Source organism: Schistocerca nitens, chromosome 3, assembly GCF_023898315.1.
Source record: "Schistocerca nitens isolate TAMUIC-IGC-003100 chromosome 3, iqSchNite1.1, whole genome shotgun sequence".
Taxonomy (NCBI): domain Eukaryota; kingdom Metazoa; phylum Arthropoda; class Insecta; order Orthoptera; family Acrididae; genus Schistocerca; species Schistocerca nitens.
Window position 1 is genome coordinate 89,255,538 of NC_064616.1, and position 25,590 is coordinate 89,281,127.

A 25,590-nucleotide genomic window follows, 5' to 3' on the forward strand; every position below is an offset into this window, starting at 1 on the left:
AAGAAAAGAGCGAACTTTGTTCACTCCTCTTTTACAACTGCTTCATGGTACATATAGATTTGACAGTTGTCAGTCTGATGATTATGGATGCAAAATAAATTAATCCACAGTTGTCTCGAATCAAATATTTTCTATACAGGAATGTGTGCAAGTAACAAATTCACTGAATTACATTTTCTTTTACCGTTTCACTGCTTCTTGTCTTTGATGAGTAAAATCTTTTACTCCTTGCCTTATACATGGCTGACTGTGATTTAGTAGCCAACTTTTCATTCAAAGACAAATGTGGTGACTTAATTTTTATTCCTAGTTCCTTACAACCACAGCATACATCAGTCTGAAGCATTCCAAAATGACAAGAAAAATTTTCATTAAGTTTTTTAAAAATAAAACACATATTCAACATTGTTCCATAAAAACACGGGAGAACTGCTGGATATCAGTAACGTCCTGCCACGATATTTCGGCCCAGAGTCTTCTGGCCATCTTCGGGTGAGTGCCACTGTAGTAGTACTGACGAGTACGCTTTTTTTTTAATGGTATTTCAATTCCCCATCGGGGCGGGCTGGCAGCAGCATATGCGCTGCTCTTCAGCCGAAAGACATAGAACAAACATTAGAAGACATTTAAAAATAACAAAGGAGAGAATATGGTGAACATAGATGTAAAAAATGGGGGAACATCATGGAAGGCAGTAGACAAAAAAACGGGGTGACTGTAAAATGGAGATAAAAAACTGTTTAAAAGTAGCACACACAAAAAGCCACACACTGCGACAATCAAAAGAACACAAGGCACAGTATGACTGGAGCATAAAAGGTATCGACGGATGGCGTAGCACATAACAAACACTGACGGCGAACCTCAAGGCAGTACACAATTAAAATCACACCTCTTAACGCACAGGAGAAACAGCACTAAACACAACACTGATGTGGTACACTGACGATGATCAAAACAGAGGATCTGCCAGGCGCAAGGAGATGAGTGGGACCGGAAGAAGGGAGGGAGGGGAAGAGATGGGGGAGATGAGCGGGGGGCGCGCTGAAGAGGGCCAGGTAGGGAGGGATGTGGGAAGGAAAGAGGCAAGTATGGGGTTCAGGGTCTCAGGGGAGGGGGGCAAAGGAGGAAAATCCGCTCTGGGAGAAGGAGGGAAGAGGAAAAAGGGGGCCCTGGGGAGGGGGGGGGGGGGAACAAGGCCAGGTTATAGTTGGAAGGAAGGGTAGATGTCACGGCGAAGTTCGTCATCCAGCAGGGGGAGTCGTTGGAAATTGCCCTGATGAAGGAGATGGAGGGTGTGGAGGTGGAGAGAAGTAGGGATACAGCGATAGAGGTGCGGAAATGGGTGGGGGGTGGAGAGGAAGGAGGAAACCAGAAGGTGGGGGGATCAAGCCTGCGGACATTGTAAAGGATGTGGAGATGCTGGAGGAACAGGAGGAGGTGGGGGAAGGGGATCAGTTCATACAGGAGCTGTGTGGGGGAAGGAAGGCGGATATGGAAGGCAAGGCGGAGCGCATGGCGTTCAAGGATTTGGAGGGCCTTGTAAAAGCGGGTGGGGGCGGAGATCCAGGCAACGCTGGCATAACAGAGGATAGGATGGATGAGGGATTTGTAGGTGTGGAGGATGGTAGAAGGATGCAATCCCCATGTCCGGCCAGACAGGAGTTTCAGAAGGCGGAGGCGGGAATGGGCTTTCTGCTGGATGGTCTGGAGATGAGGGGTCCAGGTGAGGTGTCGGTCGAGAGTGAGGCCAAGATATTTCAGGGTGGGGTGAGCTGGATAGGACGACCATAAAGGGTGAGGTAGAAACCATGGAGGCGAAAGGAGCGAGTGGTGCGGCCTATGATGATTGCCTGGGTTTTGGAGGGGTTGAGACGGAGGAACCACTGGTTACACCAAGTGGTGAACTGGTTGAGGTGGGTTTGGAGGGTACGTTGAGACCGTTGAAGGGTAGAGAGCCAGGGAGGCGGTGTCATCAGCATATTGGAGAAGGTGGACTGGTGGGGGTGGCTTGGGCATATCAGCTGTATACAAGATATAAAGGAGAGGGGAGAGGACAGAACCCTGGGGAACACCAGCCGTGAGATAAAAGATACAAGAGTTGGTGTTGTGGAGGGTGACATAGGAAGGACGGTGCGAGAGGAAGGAAGCAACCAGATGGACAAAATTGATAGGCGTAGGTTTGGATTTTAAAGAGGAGACCGGGATGCCATACACGGTCATAGGCATTTTGGAGGTCAAGGGAAACAAAAATGGCGGAGCGACAGGAGTTGAGCTGGAGGGACAGAAGGTGAACAAGGTTGAGGAGTTGGTCTTCAGCAGAGAAGGAGGGTTTGAAGCCACACTGGGTAAGGGGGAGGAGGTGGTGTTGAGCAAGGTGCTGATGGATATGGTGGGAGAGGATGGATTCAAAGACCTTACTGAAGATGGAGGTGAGGCAGATGGGACGATAGGAAGAGGCGGCAGAAGGAGGTTTGTTGGGTTTGAGGAATAAGAGGACGCAGGAGGTCTTCCACAGGTCAGGGTAGAAGCCAGTAGAGAGGATGACATTATAGAGATGTGCGAGGACAGTCAGGAAGGAAGAGGGGCTTTCTCAAAGGTGACGGTAGGTGACACAGTCGTGACCAGAGACCATGTTGCGTTTGGACCGGAGGATAAGTTTAATGTCTTGTGCTGTGATGGGAGTGTTTATGTCGGAGGGGGGGCAACTGCCCCAAGTACTGGAGACTAGGAGCAAGTGGAGCGATCGAGGTATCGGCACGTTCCATGACGGTGGGGAAAAGAGAATAATCAAAGTGGGGATCATCGGGAATAGAGAAGACCTCGGAAAGGTGGGAAGCGAAGTGGTTGGCCTTACTGAGACTGTCAGGAAGGGGGCGATCGTTATGGAGAAGGGGGTAGTGGGGAGCGGAAAGGGAACCAGTAAGGCGATGGAAGGCGGACCAGTACTTGGAGGAGTTGATAGGGAGGGTGGCGTTGAGTCGTGTGCAGGTCTGGCGCCAGTCTCGGCGTTTTGTTGCTGTAATAAGGTTCCGTACATGTCGCTGTATTTGCCGGTGGCGTTGGAGTGTATCCCTGTCACGAGTGCGCAGGAAGGAGCGATAGAGGAGGCGGGATTCACGGAGGAGGAGGAGGACAGCCCACGGAGGGAGAGTGGGATGGTGTGGGTGGATGGTTTTCGTAGGAACATGGGCCTCCACAGCGTCAGTAATTACCTTCTGAAGGAAGGACGAGGTGTGGATGATGTCGTCAGGATGGCGATAGGTAAGAGGGTGGCTTTCGACCTGGGTGGAGATGGAGTCCCGGTAGGCATCCCAGTTGGCACGGTGATAGTCATGGACGACCTTGGGAGGGGGTGCAGGGTGCGGAGCCGGAGGGGGGCGGTGAGCAGACGTTATGGTGAGAAGGACAGGGAGGTGATCGCTACCTGTGGGGTCAAGGACGGCGAAAGCGATACGCCCAAGGAGGTTGGCAGAGGCAATGACAACATCGGGGGTGGTGTCACTTTGGGATCAGGTGTGCTGGGGAAGGGGAACAAAGTCACGTTGGATGGTGGAGAGGAACTGATGCCGAAGGGCAGCAGGAGTGCGGCTATGGATGTTGAGGTCGGCGGCAATCACATAGGTGGAGAAGGTGCGGTCAATGTGCGAGATGAAGTCATAAGGAAGAGGAGCAGTGGAGCGGACATAGATGGTGGCACAGGTAATGGTGAGGGAGGGGAAGAAGACGCTAAGGATAAGGTGTTCAGTGGGGTCATTGAGGATAGGTTGTGGCTGGACAGGGATATGCTTAAGGTGGCCAATTGCGACTCCACCCTGTGCACGAGGACCAGGGGCGTCAGTGCGGTGGAGGAGATAGGGAGAGGTGCGGATAGAATGGTGGGGCTGGTGAAAGGTTTCGTTCAAGAGGAAGGTGTCGACCTGGTGGTGGGAGATGGTGTGCATGAGGAGGTATCTGTTGGAGCGGAAGGAGCGAATGTTCTGGAAGAGGATGCGATACTCATGCCGCGCCATGGCGGGAAGGAGGGGGGGAAGAGAGGGAAGGGAAGAGACTTAAACTAGGGTGTCGAGGTGGGTGAAGGTGAAGTGGGCTTGATTGTCGGAGTAAGTGGCGAAGGTGTTCAGATGGAAAACGGAGCGAGCGGCAAGGGAGATTTGTTGGAAGGTATGGGGGCGCTGAAAAGGGTGAATGTTTTGGAGTACAACGGTAAGGAACCGGATGATGTCCTCGGCCGTGGGGGGTGGACGGAGGGACGAACTGGGACTGTAAGCTCAGGGGTGGCTGGAGGGGGTTTAGCTTTACACTTGTGGGAGTAGGTGGGATGGGGTCCATTGCAGGTATTACAGGAAGGAGGAGCAGCGAGGTTGGGGCAGTTCTTAAGAAAGTGGGAGGCCTTGCAATGGGGACAGGTGGGGGGGTTTTTGCAGTTGGGAGGCAGGTGGTCATTGTACATCAGGCACCACTGGCAAACGGTAGGATTGGGGAGTGGATTTGGAGGATTCAACAGGGTGGTGACGGTGGTATATCAGGGCACCCTGGGTGAGGAGATGGTCAACAGATGGGGCGGACTCAGAGAATACCCGTACGAGGTAGGTGGGACCAGAGGCATTGTGGATACGGCAGGCAGAGCGGATTTCCAAGTCCGGGTGGGAGTTCAGTTCTGCCAACACTTCATCATCCGTGATCACCGGGCTGAGCTCGGTGATCACAGTGGTGTAGGTGGGGGGGGGGGCGACGGGGAGGCTGGGGCTGACGAGGAGTGGAAGCGGAAAGGAAGGGTGTCAGAGAGGCGTGGGGGCCAAACATAACTCGTGGGAGTTTTCGCAGGAGGTCCATGTGAAAGGATGGGGACAGGGACTCGATAAGGACTGAGTCCCTGTGGGGAACGAGTTGGGAGATGTGAGCACCAGGTAAGTACTTTCGTATCTCCACGGTGAGGGTACGAGTGTCGAGGAACTTAGGATCGGGAGTTGACAGGACAAAGGTGTGGAGGGTGGGGACCGAGGTACGGGTGGCAGGAGGAGGGGTGGTGTCCGTGGAGACGGCAGGGGGAGGGGGAGGTGGTGTTGACTTTTTGTGGGAAGTGGCGGGAGCAGAGTCGGTAATGACGCGCTTTTGGGGTTTTTTGGAGACCGGAGGATGGGAGGAGGGGAGAGGGACGGGGAGGAGAGGGAGGTTATGGGTGGCAGATCCCTGTGGCGTAGTGGAGGTGCTGGGAGAAGCAGCTGGTTCAGTGGTGGCGATGGTGGCTCGGCGCGACGCGATGTGTGCGGGAGATGCAGACGACGAAGCAACGGGGTGGGTGAGAGAGGGGAAGCCGACCACCTGAGGGGCGGCAGCAGAGACAGCAACAGAGGCGTACGTGAGGGCGGGGTTGGTTGCTAGGTTTAAAGAGTAAAGGGACCAAACTGCAAAGGTCATCGGTCCCTTGTTTCATAAAAACACAGTGAAACTATCCACCAGTCAGGCGAAGCACTAAAATAAAAATTCTGGTGGAAGAAAAGCCCCATGGTCAATGGGAAAACAACACGGAAAATGGAGCACAGCAACAAAAACAACATAGAGAACAAAGGCAGAAGGAATTAAAACTGCACAGCAGAGGACTGTGGCTGGCTGATCACGAAAATAATAGGATGAGCCAGCCACTCTGCAACACGTTAAAACCTCCAGCCTAAAAGATTAGGGTGGAGTCGAATTACAACACAAAACTAAGTAAAAGATACAGCACAAAAGAGGGTGACGCAATAAAATTAGAGGGACCTATACTAGCCACTTGGTCGAATAAAACTTAAAACACGATCTGCCATAGAGACATCGTCACCTAAGAGAGATGATAAATCCTCCAGGAGATTAAAAGTTCGCCTGAGGGCGGTTAAAAGAGGACATTCCAACAATATATGGGCCACCGTCATGGTTTCACCACAGCGACAATGAGGGTGGTCCACTCGACGCAGCTGATGACCATGCGTCAGCCAAGAGTGACCAATTCGGAGCCTACAGAGAATAACAGAACCCTGCGAGAGGCCTGCATGGAGGAACCCCACACGGTCATGGTCTCCTTTACACGCCGCAGGTTGTTGGGTACAGACAGAGTGCGCCATTCGTCTGCCCACATCCCAAAGACCCGACGGCGTAACACCGATCGGAGATCAGTTGCCGGGAGGCCGATCTCCAACGGCAGTTTGCGGGTGGCTTCTTTAGCTAACTTGTCGGCGTGTTCGTTTCCCGCTATCCCAACGTGTCCCGGGGTCCATATGAACACCACTGAACGTCCACGCTGTTCAAGAGCATGAACGGACTCCTGGATGGCAACAACAATGGAATGGCGTGGGTAGCACTGGTCAAGAGCCTGTAGACTACTGAGAGAGTCACTGCAAATGACAAAAGACTCTCCAGTGCTGGTATGAATACGTTCAAGGGCACGAAAAATGGCTGTTAGCTCTGCGGTGTAAACACTGCAGCCGTCCGGTTCAAAAATGGCTCTGAGCACTATGGGACTCAACATCTTAGGTCATAAGTCCCCTAGAACTTAGAACTACTTAAACCTAACTAACCTAAGGACATGACACACACCCATGCCCGAGGCAGGATTCGAACCTGCGACCGTAGCAGTCCCGTGGTTCCGGACTGCAGCGCCAGAACCGCACGGCCACCGCGGCCGGCGCAGCCGTCCGGCAAGGAGCGCTGGTCTACATAGTCCGCATGAGCATAAGCGTACCCCACACGGCCATCAACCATCGAGCCATCTGTATAGATAGCCTCCGAGTCGCGGGATGCGTCGAGGAGAGCAAGAAATTGGCGGCGCAAGACTGCAGGAGGAACTGAATCCTTTTGCCGTTGTGAGAGGTCCAGCCGAAGCTGCGGCCGACGAATACGCCAAGGTGGTGTATATGGGTGGACCTGAAAAGCAGATGGAAGAAGCAAAGACTCGAGGTCATGAAGGAGTGACCTAACACGGATCCCAATGGTATGGCCTGATCGAGGCCGCCGGTGTGGGGTATGGACTGCCGCATTAGCGAAAAGGAGACAGTAGTTAGGGTGACGAGGCGAACAACGAACGTGGGCAGCATAGTCGGCTAAGAGTTGTAGACGCCGAATGTGGAGCGGAGGAACCCCAGCCTCAGCAAGTAGGCTATTAACAGGACTGGTGCAGAATGCTGCTGTCGCCTGTCGAACCCTACAGTGGTGAACGGGGTCCAGCAGTTGCAATGCTGAGGGCGACACTGAGCCATATGGCACACTCCCATAATCCAGTCGGGACAGCACAAGGGCTTTGTAGAGCTGCAGCAGCGTGTTACGATCTGCACCCCAAGTTGTGTTGCTGAGGCAGCGGAGGGCATTCAGATGCTGCCAGCACTGACGCTTGAGCTGACGAATATGTGGAAGCCAAGTAAGCCGGGCATCGAACAGCAATCCCAGAAAACGGTAAGTGTCAACAACCCTGAGCATGGCATCCTGAAGATAAAGCTCAGGGTGGGGATGGACAGTTCGACGCCGACAAAAGTGCATAACACAAGTCTTCGCAGGAGAAAATTGAAACCCATGGGCTAGGGCCCACGCCTGCGCCTTGCGTATGGCTCCCTGCAACCTACGTTCTGCAACACTAATGGTGGAGGAGCTGAAAAAGATGCAGAAATCGTCAGCATATAACGTGGGTGAGACAGACGACCCTACTGCTGCTGCAAGGCCATTAATGGCCACAAGGAAAAGGGGCACGCTCAATACAGAGCCCTGTGGAACGCCGTTCTCCTGGATATGAAGTGAACTATGGGATGTGCCAATTAAAACGCGGAATGTCCGAACAGATAAAAAATTCTGAATAAAAATGGAGAGAGAGCCCCGGAGACCCCACCCGTGCAACGTGGCGAGAATATGGTGCCGCCACGTCGTGTCATATGCTCTGGAGAGGTCGAAAAAGACGGAGACGAGGTGTTGGCGCCTGGAAAAAGCAGTGCGGATTGCAGACTCAAGGAAGACCAAAGTATCGGCGGTGGAACGGCCCTGGCGGAAGCTGCTCTGGCACTGAGCCAGAAGACCCCGAGACACGAGCAGCCAACACAGACGTCGACTCACCATATGTTGCAGTAGTTTGCACAGAGTATTTGTCAAGCTGATGGGCCGATAGCTATCCACATTAAGCGGGTCCTTACCAGGCTTCAGCACCGGAATGATGGTACTTTCTCGCCACTGCGACGGAAAGACACCATCGCCCCATATGCGGTTGAAGATGCCAAGAACACATCGCTGACAGTCTGGGGACAGGTGTTTGAGCATCTGATTGTGGACGCCATCTGGCCCAGAGGCTGTATTGGGGCACTGTGCCAGGGCGCTTTGGAGTTCCCACAAACTAAATGGGACGTTATATGCCTCAGGGCGGCGAGAAGCAAAAGAAAGCCGTTTGCCTTCCTCCCGGCGTTTGAGCGCGCGAAACGCAGGCGGGTAATTCCCCGACGCAGAGGCCCGAACATAGTGCTGTGCGAAATGCTCGGCGATTGCATCGGCATCGGTGGGTACCGCCCCGTTGATGGTAAGCCCTGGGACACCTGTAGAGGACTGCAATCCAAAGATGCGCCGAATCTTCATCCACACCTGGGAGGGTGAAGTACGGGAACCAATGTTGGAAACGTACCTCTCCCAGCACTCCTGTTTCCGCCGTTTGATAAGCCTCCGGACCTGAGCACGGAGACATTTGAATAAAATGAGGTTCTCCAGAGGCAGGTGCCGCTTATGTCGCTGAAGAGCCCGCCGACGTTCTTTAATGGCTGCAGCGACCTCTGGAGACCACCAATGCACTGACTTTCGCCAGGGGCACCCTAACGAACGAGGAATGGTACGTTCCGCAGCGGAAACAATCGCTGCAATCAGTGTCTCAACCGCCACATCGATGGTACCTTGGGGGAGAGATTCAACAGTGGCAGCAGAGGAGAACACTTCCCAGTTTCCCTTGCTAAGTGCCCATCTGGGCAAGCGTTCATGGGAGCGACGCTGTGGTAGTGAAAGGAAGATGGGAAAATGGTCACTACCACACAAGTCGTCATGGACTCTCCAGTGGACCGATGGTACAAACCCTGGGCTGCACAACGACAGATCAATGGCCGAGAACGTGCCATGCGCCACACTGAAATATGTGGCGGCGCCAGTGTTTAAGAGGCAGAGGTCGAGTTGGGAGATGAGATTCTCGACAGCTCTGCCTCGGCCAGTAATCTTCGTTCCACCCCACAGGGGATTGTGGACGTTAAAATCCCCCAGGAGAAGAAAAGGTGTGGAGAGTTGAGGGACAAGTGCAGCCAATTCGGCCAGGGGGACTGTACCACCGGGAGGTGTCCTGGGTAGTCCTTACTCTGACAGCCACAGCTTCCAATGATGTGTGAAGGGGCACAGGAGCACTATATACAGAGGTAAGGACATACACGCAGGCTCCACCTGACACACTATTGTAAACGCTACGGTTACAGTAATAGCCCCTGTAACCACGAAGGACAGGGGTCCGCATTGCCGGGAACCAGGTTTCCTGGAGGGTAATGCAGAAAGCAGGTGTCATGCTTAGAAGCTGTCGTAGCTCAGGGAGATGGCTAAAATAACCGCTACAATTCCACTGGAGGATTGTACAAAGCGTGTCCTGTAGGGGCATGAAGGCACTGAAAAAGCAAATTACTTCACAGAGTCACATGCTGCCACCGACTGAGTGACTGACGTCGCAACTTCCATCGTTTCTGAGGAGACGGCGAGATCCAGGTCATCAGGGGACGCAAAGAGCTCGACCTCATCCTCAGAGGCTGAGCTGACAGGAAGCGGTGGCGCGGGAACCACTGGGTCCTTATTCTTCTTAGAGAGCTTCCTCTTCTCTCTCTTGTCTTTGGGAGGAGGGTTCGCATGCTGGGAGGGCTTTCCTGACACATTGTCAGGAACAGAGGAAGAGCGTGAAGCCCTTCGACCAGCAGGTGGTGGCTTCTTCAGCCATTGGCTAGTGTCTTGTGAGACACTGGGTAAGTCCTTGGAAGGGACCCCTTCCGAACGAGTGAGGCCTGAGGAGGCTGTTGCCTCCCGGCTGAGCAGCCGGAGGAGGCTGTTGCTTCTCCGGCTGAGGAGCCGGAGGAGGCTGTTGCTTCTCCGGCTGAGGAGCCGGAGGAGGCTGTTGCTTCTCCGGCTGAGGAGCCGGAGGAGGCTGTTGCCTCTCCAGCTGAGGAGCCGGAGGAGGCTGTTGCTTCTCCGGCTGAGGAGCCGGAGGAGGCTGTTGCTTCTCCGGCTGAGGAGCCGGAGGAGGCTGTTGCCTCTCCGGCTGAGAGGTGGGGATGGATGTCCCCAGTTGTTCAGTGTCCACTACTCCCAAACCGGGTGTTTTGGGAGTAGTGCAAGAGAGTGTGGCCCCTACAAGCAGTGGGGCAGGCGTAACTTGACTGTTCTGTGGGCCAACTGAGAAGGGAGTCTTTGCAGGAACTGGTGGCGGCAGAGTTACAGCAGCATAACTCCTCAACATAGATGTGGGTTGAGCCGTTCTAGCTTCTTCCTTGCCTCTTGGTAAGTTTAACGGTCCAGGGTCTTAATTTCTTGTATCTTCCGCTCTCTTTGGTAGACTGCACAGTCTGGCGAGCAGGGAGAATGATGCTCCCCACAGTTAACACAGATGTGAGGCGGAGCACATGGAGCATTAGGATGTGAAGGTCATCCACAATCACGACACGTGGGGCTGGCAGTGTATCTGGAGGACATATGTCCGAACTTCCAGCACTGGAAGCATCACATAGGGGGCGGGACATAGGGCTTGACATCGCACCAGTAGATCATGACCTTGACACTCTCAGGCAAGCAGTCACCCTCAAAGGCCAGGATGAAGGCACCGGTAGCGACCCTACTATCCATGGGCCCCATAAAGACACGACGGACAAAGTGCACACCTCGTCGTGCCAGGTTCTTCCGTAGCTCGTCATCAGACTGTAGCAGAAGATCTTTATGAAAGATAATCCCCTGGACCAAAATTTAAGGAATCATGGGGAGTGACGTTAACGGGGATGTCACCGAGCTTCTCACAGGCGAGTAACGCCCGTGACTGTGCAGATGAAACTGCTTGTATCAAAATAGCCCCGCTCCTCATTTTGGAAACAGATGCCACTTCCCCAAACTTATCTTCAAGATGGTGAACAAAGAAGAGAGGCTTAGTCCCCAAAAACGAATCCGCATCGGTTCTGCTGCACACAAGGTATCGCAGTGAATACGGCTCCTGTCTGTCCGCACCCCTACGTTCCTCCTATGGCGTGGCTAGGGAAGGGAACGATTTGGGGTTATATGTCACAGCATTAAATTCTGTCTTAACGCGCTTAGAGACGTTGGCGGTCGTGCGACCACCAGATTGAGACTTCACCCGCTTCATTGCGGGGCATCTGCTCTGATGCCACCCACTCCGACCAGGGGCTCTCCCCATGGGCGCCACCTAGCCACAGCAAAGGCCACCTGGCAGGATGGCCATTGCCGAGAGTTCTGATGCCCCAGAGACACGAGCATCGACTCCTTGGCTTACGTGGGGAGGTGTCAGCTCAGGCATCGGCAGTACGATCCCTGTGTTGTCAGGGGGCTACAACCTAGAGGGTACATGACGACCCCACCACAACGGGCTGGCTACCGTGCTGGATTTTGGGTGCCATGGGTAGTCCATAGCGATTGTGGGTGCAGATGGTGACGCACTAAGGGCGTAACTTACACTATCCATCAGCTGTGTAAGCCCAAAATGAGGGATGGAGGCTGCAGTGACGACGCCAAGACGATAAAGAGTGCCAAGGTCTTAGGGCACAGAGGACTCATGGTGCACCACGTAAGGTGGCCTTCCCCAAAAGGCTCGTACTTCTGTTGAATTTCGAAAAATGGAGGTCAAACCCCAATGGGGACCATCACATTAAAGGCCGAAACAGTTGAGACTCCTTTTAGTCGCCTCTTACGACAGGCAGGAATACCGCGGGCTTATTCTAACCCCCGAACCCGCAGGGGGGGGTGAGGGCGGGGGTAGTAGTGGGAGCTGTCGAGGGTGTGGAGTCTGGAGGAAGGTTATAGAGGTGTGGGTATACAGCAGGGGAGGAGATAGGGGGATGGGTAAGTGGCGGAAGGGGAGGGGAGGTGTAAGGAGGGAGACCAGGGGCGGCACTCCGGGAAGTGACTGTGGGAGAGGGGGAGGGGGAGGTGCAGATGACAGTGGAGGTGGGAGTACTCATTTCAGACGAACGGCGACGGACAGAGGGACGGGCAGCAGGCAGCAACGGCGGCGGCGGCGGCGGCGGCGGCGGCGGCGATGGTCGGCGACGAACAGACGGACGTACAGCAGGCAGCAGCAGCGGCGGCGGCGGCGGCGGCGATGGTCGGCGACGAACAGACGGACGTACAGTAGGCAGCAGCGGCGGCGGCGGCGGCAGCGGCGGCGATGGTCGGCGACGAACAGATTCAAATGGCTCTGAGAACTATGGGACTCAACTGCTGTGGTCATAAGTCCCCTAGAACTTAGAACTACTTAAACCTAACTAACCTAGGGACAGCACACAACACCCAGCCATCACGAGGCAGAGAAAATCCCTGACCCCGCCGGGAATCGAACCCGGGAACCCGGGCGTGGGAAGCGAGAACGCTACCGCACGACCACGAGACGCGGGCGCGACGAACAGACGGACGTACAGTAGGCAGCAGCGGCGGCGGCGGCGGCGGCGGCAGCGGCGGCGATGGTCGGCGACGAACAGACGGACGTACAGCTGGCAGCAGCGGCGGCGGCGGCGGCGGCGGCGATGGTCGGCGACGAACAGACGGACGTACAGCAGGCAGCGGCGGCGGCGGCGGCGGCGGCGGCGGCGGCGGCGGCGATGGTTGGCGACGAACAGACGGACGTACAGCAGGCAGCGGCGGCGGCGGCGACGATGGTCGGCGACGAACAGACGGACGTACAGTAGGCAGCAGCGGCGGCGGCGGCGGCGATGGTCGGCGACGAACAGATTCAAATGGCTCTGAGAACTATGGGACTCAACTGCTGTGGTCATAAGGGGAGGGGAGGTGTAAGGAGGGAGACCAGGGGCGGCACTCCAGGAAGTGACTGTGGGAGAGGGGGAGGGGGAGGTGCAGATGACAGTGGAGGTGGGAGTACTCATTTCAGACGAACGGCGACGGACAGAGGGACGGGCAGCAGGCAGCAACGGCGGCGGCGGCGGCGGCGGCGGCGGCGACGATGGTCGGCGACGAACAGACGGACGTACAGCAGGCAGCAGCGGCAGCTGCGGCGGCGGCGGCGGCGGCAGCGGCAACGGTTCCGGCGACGGCGACGGACAGCGAGCAGGCAGGTGGACGGACGGACGGACTAACAGCCATAGCAGCAAGCGGCGGGCGGGCGGGCAAACAGACAGACAGACAGACAGGCACAATCTTCGAAGACGGAGATTCCAACCTGAGAGTAGCCCAGGCTTTGCAATCTGACGCTTTCGAAGGAGGGGATCCAACCCTCTAGATCACCGACGAGTACGTGCTGAGCTCCGCTATCTAAAGCCGTTCTGAGGTGACAATGCGTATGCGCTGCTCAGCGTGCGCGGTCATAACGGCTCCGTGCGCTGCGCCTCGCGCCCTCCACGGTGAAGGCCTGGCGTATCGGTATCAGGTCGATTTCCATCTTTATGCAGATAACTACGTCGACTACAAAGTTTCTCTATAACAGGATTCCAAGCAGAGTTTAGCTGATAACCGTTATCTCGATTGATGAGAGTCTCGTTGTCAGACAATCTTATTTCCACAGATTCGTTGATAATCGAGCTCCAAAAGTTTGATGTATGGGCCAAAATTTTTGTGTCGTTGTAATTCATGGAATGGTCTGTGGAAATACAATGTTCGGCGATTGCGGACTTGGTGGGTTGGAGAAGGCGAGTATGCCGTTGGTGTTCCACAATGCGCTCCTGCAAAGTTCGTGTTGTTTGCCCTATATGTGATTTGCCGCATTCACACGGAATTTTGTAAACACCTGATTTACGCGGGTCCAGGTCGTCTTTATCGGATCCCACCAGTGATGAAATTTTGGAAGATGACTCTCACTTGATACTTTCTCAATATTCTGCCTATCTGTGAAGAAATATTCCCAATAAATGGTAGGTAAACAGTCGACCTGAAGCCTCTTCCTCTTCCTTGTTCCGTCGTTTGTAGGTCTTCATCACTCTGTTCACTTACCTATGTGAAAAGCCATTCTTCAAAAATACTTTTTGCAGGTGTTTCAGTTCCGCTTGAAGACTGTCTTTTTATGGAGGATTTTGAGGAGAGAGCACTCGACTCTGCCACTTTTAAACCGACAGTATTTTGGCGGTACGTTGACGACACTTTTATAGTGTGGCCTCATGGTCTTGACCGTCTCCAAGAATTTTTGCGTCACATGAACTCCATAGATGAAAACATAAAGTTTACCATGGAAATAGAGAAAGATGGTTGTCTGCCATTTTTAGACGTCTTGGTGCGACGGAAGAGTGATGGAACACTTGGTCACTCGGTGTACAGAAAGCCCACTCATACAGACCTGTATCTACAAGCTACTAGTTGTCACCATCCAGCACAAACAATGGGCGTTCTCAAAACCTTGATCCACCGTGCCCATACTATCTCTGACGCCGACAGTTTTCAAGCGGAACTGGAACACCTGCAAAAAGTATTTTTCAAGAATGGCTTTTCACATAGGCAAGTAAACAGAGTGATGAAGACCTACAAACGACGGAACAAGGAAGAGGAAGAGGCTTCAGGTCGACTGTTTATCTACCATTTATTGGGAATATTTCTTCACAGATAGGCAGAATATTGAGAAAGTATCAAGTGAGAGTCATCTTCCAAAATTTCATCACTGGTGGGATCCGTTAAAGACGACCTGGGCCTGCGTAAATCAGGTGTTTACAAAATTCCGTGTGAATGCGGCAAATCACATATAGGGCAAACAACACGAACTGTGCAGGAGCGCATTGTGGAACACCAACGGCATACTCGCCTTCTCCAACCCACCAAGTCCGCAATCGCCGAACATTGTATTTCCACAGACCATTCCATGAATTACAACGACACAAAAATTTTGGCCCATACATCAAACTTTTGGAGCTCGATTATCAACGAATCTGTGGAAATAAGATTGTCTGACAACGAGACTCTCATCAATCGAGATAACGGTTATCAGCTAAACTCTGCTTGGAATCCTGTTATAGAGAAACTTCGTAGTCGACGTAGTTATCTGCATAAAGATGGAAATCGACCTGATACCGATACGCCAGGCCTTCACCGTGGAGGGCGCGAGGTGCAGCGCACGGAGCCCTTATGACCGCGCACGCTGAGCAGCGCATGCGCATTGTCACCTCAGTACGGCCTTAAATAGCGGAGCTCAGCGCGTACTCGCCAGTTCGTTACCCTCACTGGTGTTTCGTCCACTATCTATCACCTGATCGACCGTGTTAATGCGTAGTCTTACCCAGACGCACGGGCAACATCACAGCCCAGCATCCTGTGATCCACTTACTAGATAACTAACATGTTTACGGAGGTGACAGTAGAACTTTTGGTTTGGTCACCACGTTGGTGCAGGCGTGGAGGGGCCCCATCTCTTAAAGCGTACTCGCCAGTACTACTACAGTGGCACTCACCCGATGATGGCTCAAATGGTTCAAATGGCTCTGAGCACTATGGGACTTAACATCTGTGGTCATCGGTCTCCTACAACTTAGAACTACTTAAACCTAACTAACCTAAGGAAATCACACACATCCATGCCCGAGGCAGGATTCGAACCTGCGACCGTAGCAGTCGCGCGGTTCCGGACTGAGCGCCTAGAACCGCGAGACCACCGCGGCCGGCAGGATGATGGCCAGAAGACTCTGGGCCAAAATATCGTGGCAGGACGTTACTGATATCCAGCAGTTCTCCCGTGTTTTTATGGAACAATCAGTAAGCCGGGAAAGCTTTAAACATCACATATTTAACATTATTCTCATGGTGTTGTTTATGAAAAAGTAGGTGTATTATTTTAACATTTTATGAGTTTTCCTCTATAATATTTTTAATTAGGAGCTGATCTATGTGTTGATTGCTTAAACTTCGTATACACTCAATAACAGCGTGTATTTTCGAACGGAAGCCTGTTTTATCCACAGACGTTTCTCCTCTGCTTAACAAAAAGGTGAGTCTATAAACACGTTCCTGTGTGACAGCATGCATTTGCATAAAAACCTTTCTATATATGTTGGTTCGAGTACTTCCATTATGCACAAAGTATCTAAAAGAGGCTTAGTGAATTGTTCTTTGTGGAGATCTCGAGTGTGTGGTCGCACAACTACACGATGAAGTTCTTGCTCGTTTTTGCTAGATAAATCATGGAATATTTGGAAAATCGGAAATTTTTCATCTTCAACAATTCGACATTAACACTTAAGTAAGTACCAAAAATAAATAACTACTTATTAAATAAAGCAAATTTACTTTTATCATAAATCTCGTCCAAAACTTCCTACACAAAATTTTCTCAGACAGATTTCGCTTTTCTGGAGTTGCCACCGTAATTAGTGTGTCTTTCTCCTATAATAATTGAAGTCTTAATAATATTTCTCTTGCACAAAGTTTCATTTCTTCTACGTTTTCTTCCTTTTTCTGCAACCATTTCTCCTTAAGTCATTTCGATTTCACAGTATCCCAAAACACTTTAAGGATGATACACACATTTACTTTGCACGTTTCATGGGGCAAAAACTAAATAGAAAGCCGTAAACAAAATACAACATGTGTAACCTATGCAACGGAGTACACAGCAGTATTCCCCCACTTAGTGCTGAAGGGTACTAAGTGATTAACTTAACACCTTTCATCCCTCGACGTACTATTCTGTTCGTCCAAAAATGCTTAAATACTGCCCAGACTTAGTTCCTTTCTTAATGGTTAAATTTTGAAATGTCAAAAATATGGCGCAGTTACTTTCAGCAATCACCGCTGCAATTAAGCCCAAGGCATAATACACCGAAGGAGGAGGACAGACCCACTGCAGCGTTCCTAACAAAAACATAAGAGCAACTAAGGCAGTATCAAAAATCTATTACCAATCTGCATTTCTTTCTAATAGCTGTGACCAAAAGAATTATTTTCATAATTTATAAGGACTCAAGAAAAAACTTAGTGAAACAGAGATCTTAATTAACAGTAACAGTGAATTGCTACATGAACAATGTTATGTCTTACTGAACACTACATGAGGTCTTCTGAAATATAATGTGTTGTGTTGCTGCAGTATAGACTAATGCACCACTTTTCAAGAAAAAAATGATATATACAAAAGACAAAGTCACTGCCTTACCAATGAACATGTGCAACTCCCACAGCACTGAAATAGACGAAGAATTATCTATAAAGTACTCATGGACTCCAGTGTTTTTATATCAGTTTATAGATCACCATCAGGCAGCATGAGCACTTTGTAGAAGAATCTGGTCTCACTAATAAAAACTGTCAAAAATAAAATCTTATAGTATCCTAGTTTACGGAGAGTTTAATACAGGATGGAGCAGGGAAGTATCCCTACTTTGAATACAACGTTGTGAGGGGAGGTGAGGTGTTGAATGATTGAGGATGAGCTCTAGTACCAGTGGAAGTTTCCATTAGTGCCACTGTCAGCTGTAAACATGTCTTGGTCGAACGAGCAACGTACTTTTGCTTTAGAAACGTGCTTTTTTCCAAAACCGGCCAGTCGTTGCAGTACAGTGTGCGGTGCGTACTAGTACAAGATCCTCCACGAAACGCTCTTCCTGACTAGAATTCGATTTTGTTATGAGTGGAGAACGTCCGTGGGTATCGTAGTGTTGTGTGAAAGAGAGGTAAAGTACAGAGGACGAGTCGAATTCCAGAAAACATCTAGTGGTTGGGAAGATGGATTTTGCAGTCTCCTAATCATTCTGTTTGCAAGCATGCTTCCACCCTAGCGCTGTGCAACTGCACAATGCCTCGAATTGTCCATGAAGACCTTCACTTCCAACCACACAAGTTAATCATCGTTCAAGAACTGTCAGAACTGGACTGGCAAAATCGGCTACATGAATGCGAAATGTTGATTCAAAAATTACGCCAAGTTGCACGTGTTTTGTTTAGTTACGAGGCACACTTCCACATGTCTGGGTATGTTAAAAAACAAACTAGGTGTTATTGGAGTGGTGAGAACCCTAGGGTAATTCACGAGAGGCCATTACCCAGTGAAGAAGTGACAGGTCGGGGTGCAGTCAGCAGTGAAGGCATCATTGGGCCTTAACTATTTTAAGGAGAATGGCCATTTCTGAACCACACCTTCAAAAAACTGATTTGGGTTGGGTTGTTTTGCGGAAGGAGACCAGACAGCGAGGTCATCGGTCTCATCGGATTAGGGAAGGACGGGGAAGGAAGTCGGCCGTGCCCTTAGAAAGGAACCATCCCGGCATTTGCCTGGAGCGATTTAGGGAAATCATGGAAAACCTAAATCAGGATAGCCGGACGCGGGATTGAACCATCGTCCTCCCGAATGCGAGTCCAGTGTTTAACCACTGCGCCACCTCACTCGGTACGGATTTGGGATTACTGTGCTTTCGCCAGGATGGAGCCACTGCCCACACTGTTAGAAATTCTATCACTGTGTTGATGGTAGTCTTTCCTGCGCACTTGATGCCCTTTAAGGCTCGTTTATACTGAGTTCGCAACATTGTTCGTGGCTAGTAATGGACTACCGATGTTCGCAACATGTTCGCAACACAAAATCAATGTTCCACGGCTGCGTCGGTAGAGATCAAAGAAACATTGTTCGTGGCCTGCTACCACTAAATTCCGCTACGCAGCGCTAGTGTTCTTTTGCTCTGAGTGAGTGCTTTGTTGTTTGTTTTGCTGGAGTGTAGTGGTGTGTTTATTTTATGTGCAAAAATGGTGCAAATAGCTCTGAGCACTATGGGACTTAACTTCTGAGGTCAGCATGTAACACTACGCTACTGTGCACGATACTTATTAAAGCCTGTACTACGGTAAGTTGACGGGCTTCACCTTATAGGAAAGGATTTTGGTATATATGTTGACTGCGTGTACCAGAATGGAGGCAAAATCAGACTTTCACCCACTCAGTAACAACAATGATACGTCAAGCAAGTCTGAAGTGCAACTACACGTTAGGACGGACAAGAAACAACACAGCAGATGCTACCGAATTGTTAATAATACGGTCGCCAGCCTAATTAGGCATTAACTGAGTTTCTCCCCTGTACAAGTTGATGTACTTTTATACAAAACAACACGTAATAACACTGTATAACATGGTAATTTTTAGAACCAAAAATCTACTGAACTAATAATTTCACTTTCTGTACTAATATGGACAAGCCATAAATACACAACAATACACTATAATGTTTACTACAAACTTCGTACTGTCTATTGATCTGAATAAAATCGGGGATAGGTTACCCTAGAAACAGCACTTTCGAAACACGCATACAATGTCAATTTTGGAAAACGTAAAACACTAATAAATTTTGATTTTTATATTGACTTTAAATTTGCTGGTCAAATCAGTTCAGTACACTTCAGAATCTAACTGAATAGAAAAGAAAAGGGGGGACCCTGAAACTGTTATGATCACTGTACTGAAATTTTTTTTTATTATCGAAATCGTTAAGCACTCAAGATTTCCAATATATGAGTTATAGCTCTTTTTAGCTTATTTCCTGCTCATTTAATTACCATTATTTTTGTCTCAAATAAATTAAACTTCATTACTAAACCAATTTCGACATTATCTTCCAACTTTATCAGACCTTTGTTCTTTACTTATATATTCATTAACAATAAAGTTCTTTGAACATGATACTAACACCGCTAGGTCTGCAGGTAATTATTGTTAACATAAACTTTAAATCTTCATCTCGGGACACTCGGATTGCACAACATTTGGAAAGGACCCTGTCTAGGTTAGTGATGAGGATAAATAAATGATAGGACAGTTTTGGTAAAAGTTAAGTTGTTATTGAACAGTAAGGAACAAAAGTAACACTGGTCCACACGAATACAGTACTAAAATATTCAACCTGTTCGTATCGATGCGGCGGTTGGCGGGTGGCGAGATGGCGAGGCACAGAGCACACATACAACCACAGCTATGGCTCTTGATGTATCGGCACTTTACTTCTTCATAGCGTCGCAATATTTTTCCATTTAGTGCCTATGTAATTTTGCCATGCTGTATAGTCGTCGGAAACGGCACATCCGAGGCTCAATGAAACTACGTCTTCCAGGAGAGCCTCCTCGGTCCAGAACGTGTTACTCAGACCGATGCCCAACTTCGACTACCACTGCTGAGCCCGTTATGCCGTGCCGCGCCCGTGTGCATTTTCCCGCGCTCGCCTGCCATCCACCTTTTACCGCTCCCCTACAGGCAGGGTATTCACCAAAGGTTTTGCACTCCACATATCCTAATACATTGCCTACATATCGACCAGGCGCACAATTACAACTTTGACATCTTACAATAGTTTCAACGTTTCTTACATTTCAATTCTGTTATAACATTGCTTGAAATTTGACATAAACATTAATATTCACATCGAAAATTGTTTACAGTTTCTTTAACATAATGACATGAAAAGAAAAGAAATGAATTCAGAACATCGATTACACTAATTTATCGAAAATCAGAAGAAAAAATTATTATATGTACAATAGTACAGCGTTGTTGTTGTTACACATGCCCCTGTTTCCATTAAATTTCACTAAGTGCAAATTTGATGGGAACACTAAATTTTATATTCATACAGTGGTTCTGAATCTTTGTGTGAATTTCCCATCCAAAAAAAATTTATACCACAAACTTCCTTTCACTCACATTATATAGGTCTATAATTTTTTACTATATCAAGAACATTTACCTATCGTTTGCTTAAGTGCCTTTGGCACAGTCCAACCTCCTATCACAACATTATTTAAATAGCAAATAACTTATTTTTACTAAATTTCTCAAAGAAATAATTTCAAAATCTGGAACACAAACATTTAACTACAAAAGCAAATGCAAATATCTATATACACTATAAGTCAATTTGTTGCTGCTCGCATTGAATGGCAGTCCATTTCCTTACTTACTAAAATAACACACAATTATATTTAGAAAAATCACTACATATATTTTTGCTGCCAATTATTTACATTTGGGCAGTCCATTTCGCATCATTTTACCATATCACCTGTACCACACTTACAATTCTCCTTTAACTATTTATCTGCCCCCTTTGGTGTATTGTAGTCCTTTATATTATGACTCATATATTGCCCACTTTGATTTTTGACAGACCCATCTTTTATTTGGCTTGCAGCATTTACCCTTTCTTTTCAGCCCTTTTCTCCATACATATTCACATTTATAGTACATTTGGTAATCTGAAACTCACATAAGTACATTAGCACACTGATATTGGTACACATATATTTACAAAGATTTGTTACATTTGGAATAAAATAGTTTCAGTATAAAATATAGCATATTTATTGCAAATTGCTTTCTGAGTGTACTTAGGTCACTCACTCCTAGGAACATACAGTTTCAGGTCCACAACATTTCTTACACCTAAATGTCTTTTGGATTTTGGGTAGATCAGGTAGTAAGCATTATCGTGTGGAATGTTCTGTATTATACGAGGTGCGGCTAGAAAAAAAAACGGACTGATGCTGGAAAAAACATTTATTTACAATTATTTACAATTTCCTGTTATCTCCTTCAATGTACTCTCCTCCGCGGTCTCTACACCGCTCCATACGAATTTTCCACTGTTCATAGCAATGCTGCAGATCATTTTCGGTAAGTCCATACATTACTTCCGTCGCTTTTTCTTTTACTGCTTCGACAGTCTCAAATCTAGTTCCTTTCAAAGCTGACTTGACTTTAGGGAAAAGAAAAAAGTCACAGGGGGCCAAATCAGGTGAGTAGGGTGGATGATCTAAGATGGGAATGTTGTGTTTTGACAAAAACGTCTTCACTGACAACGCACTGTGAGCTGGGGCATTGTCTTGGTGAAGGATCCATGACTTTTTTCTCCACAAATCGTTCCGTTTTCTCCGTACTCGCTCACGTAGGGTAGCCAGGACGCTAATGTAGTAATGCTGATTCACTGTTTGTCCCTCTGGTACCCAATCAATGTGCACAATCCCTTTGATGTCAAAAAAAAAACAATCATCATTGCCTTGAATTTCGATTTTGACATTCGTGCTTTTTTTTGTCGTGGAGAACCAGGAGTTTTCCAATGCATCGATTGGCGTTTAGTTTCGGGATCGTAAGTAAAAAACCACGATTCATCGCAGGTAATAACATTTTGTAAGAAGGTGGGATCACTTTCAATGTTTTCCAGGATGTCAGAACAAATCATTCTTCGGCGTTCCTTCTGTTCAATTGTGAGACACTTTGGAACCATTTTTGAACACACTTTGTTCATGTTGAAACTTTCATGAAGAATCTGCCTAACACTTTCCTTGTCAACTCCTGTTAACTCAGACACTGCCCTGATTGTTAAACGGCGATCTTGTCGAACAAGTTTACCGATTTTTTCAATGTTTGCATCAGTTTTTGCTGACAATGGTCTGCCAGTGCGAGTGTCATCACTGGTGTCTTCGCGGCCATCTTTAAATCGTTTAAACCACTCAAACACTTGTGTTCGCGATAAACAATCATCGCTGTACACTTGTTGTAACATTACAAACGTTTCACTTGCAGATTTTCTTAGTTTGAAACAAAATTTGATGTTAACACGCTGTTCTTTCTGTACACTCAACATTTTCCGACGCACAGACAAAACGTCAACTACTTAAAACAGTCACCACGGGCAGACTGAGTGCAGGAGGCAGATGAAACTCGAGCAGTAGGCGGAGCGAGAGTCACGTGACAGGCCACGCGACTTTCAGCCTTATTGCATTCGTTTTATTGTTTCACCAGTACTAGTCCGGTTTTTTTCTAGCCACACCTCGTATACGGTCCATTATAAATATATTTAAATTTGGAAATTTCATGGTTCAGTTCACTAGACTTTTCGTGGGTTTTTAAAAGAACATAATCCCCAATTTTAAATTTTGAAATTTTCAGATTTTTATCGTGTCTTTTAGATCTAGATTCAGCTTTTTGCTTTGCCCTTTTTCTGACTAATTCTTTCTTTTGACTCTACCCCAAGCTTGTACAAGGTGGAAACTCTTGTTTTTTTCAATTAAACTTTTACTCCTGCTGCCTAACAAAATTTCTTCCGGTGGGAACCCAGTAGATTCATGATGTAAGGTGTTCATGACATTCTCAAAATCCGATATAAATCTACCCCAGGCTCTATGGTTATGACTGCAGTATGTTCTACACAATCTCCCGATTTCTCGCATGTATCTTTCAACCGGGTTGCTAGCAGGATGGTAGGCTGCGATATACTTAACCTCCACACCATTTTACTCCATTCCTTCTTTCCAAATTTTGGATATGAACTGGGGACCATTGTCGGATAGTACTGCCTTGGGTTTCCCGATGGTTTTGAAGTATTCGACCATCCTACTAAATACAGCTTTTGCTGTTGCTTTTTTCAAGGGGTATAATTTTACAACCTTTGAGAATACTTCCAAAATTACTAAAATATATGCACAATTTCCCGAAGTCTTTGGGAGGGGACCATACAGATCTACTGATAATAATTCTAGGGTGTCTTCAGTTAATGTATCTTGCATTGGACCTCTACTAGTTCTGTTCGGTACTTTGGCCCTTTGACAGACATCACACGACTTAATTCGTTCATTTACCTTCTTACTGACACTATCAGCAATCACTATTACATTATTCAATTTATCCAAACATTTCTTTGGCCCACTATGCCCCAATGCTAAATGAAAATAATCTATGACATCGGTATCAAACTGGTGTGGCCAACATACTCTCCATTCCTCAGTGACTAAATTTTTCCTCCTATATAAAACGCCTTTAAAAATTTTGTAATATTTCTTAATTTGAGGATACTGCACACTGCCAAAATTTACCTTCACAGATTTCCATGTCGGATCCTCATTCTGATGGTATCTCATATTTTTACATATTTGCTCAATTTTCCTTTTTCCTGAAACCTCTTTCATATACCTGATCTGAAAAGTACCCTCTTCACCATTTTCATTGGGCACTTCACTCATACCATTAGGCAATCGAGATAAAGCATCTGCCACATAATTCTCAGTACCCTTAACCTAGCAAATCTCGTAATCAAATTGTTGCAGGTACAAAGCCCATCGAGTTAGCCTGCCATTAAGTAAACGACAATCTTTAAGAAAAGTTAAAGCTTTGTGGTCAGTATGTATGATGAGCTTATGGCCCCACAGATAATTTCTGAATTTCTTTAACCCCCATATAATGGCTAAAGCTTCCTTTTCCGATATAGTGTAGTTTCTCTCGTATTTTGTTAGAGTTCTACTTGCAAACGCGATAGTCCTGTGTTCGATGTCTTTGCCATCACAGATTTCTTGGAAAACTTCTATACCAATTCCATAAGCACTGCTGTCAGTACTCATGTGGAAAGGTTTTGACAGTATGGGGTGATGCAAAATATTGTCATTCAAAAGTTCACTTTTTAATTTTTCGAAATCTCTCATACACCCTTCAGTCCACACAAAAGCACTATTTTTCTTAAGTAGCTTATTCAAATGAGGACAATTAAAAACTTACCCCTTGACGAATTTTCTATAGAACCCACATAAACCTAAAAAGGCTTTCAACTGTTTTCTATTTCTAGGAGCTGGACACCCTGCTATTGCACTTAACTTTTCCGGGTCCTTGTCAATACCGGTCATAGTAATAATGTGCCCCAGAAACTTTATTTCCGACTTCATAAATTCACATTTCTTCCACTTAAGTGTCATGCCCCCTGCTTGTAGAGCAACAAAAACTTTCTGCAATAATTCACAATGCTCTTACCATTCTTCTGTAGCAATCAGTAAATCATCTGCATAAATAGTTAGCCGGGAACTTAATTCTCTCCCTAATACAAAGTTCAGTGCCCTAATAAATACTGCCACAGAAGTGCTAAGCCCAAATGGCACTACTTTATACTGATAGCATTTCCCGGCGAATAGAAAAGCGGTATATTTACGGGATTCTTTACTCAATGGGATTTGCCAGTATCCGGCGGTCATGTCCAGACTGGTTAAATACTTCACATTATAAAATTTTTGAAGCATTTCGTCCAGATTTTCAGGTCTGTCTATTTCCTTCTTTACGATTTTGTTCAACGTCCTGGCGTCAATAACTACTCTTACTCCCCCATCCCTTTTATTCACGATGATAAGGGGACTATTATATTCGCTGCTACTCCGTTCGATTACACCCCATTCTATCATTTTATCTATTTCCACTTGCACAGCCTGCCTCTTTGATATGGGTACCGAAAACGGTCTTACAAAGAAAGGTTTATGCTCTATTGTCTCAATCTGGTATTCGAAGTTCTTAACTGAGCCAGGTTTGTCCGAAAATACGGTGCTTTTACTTTCTAAAATATCAAGCAATTCTGTTTTCTGAGCAGGAGATATCTCCTTCAAATTTTCCACAATTTCTTTAGAATTATGCCC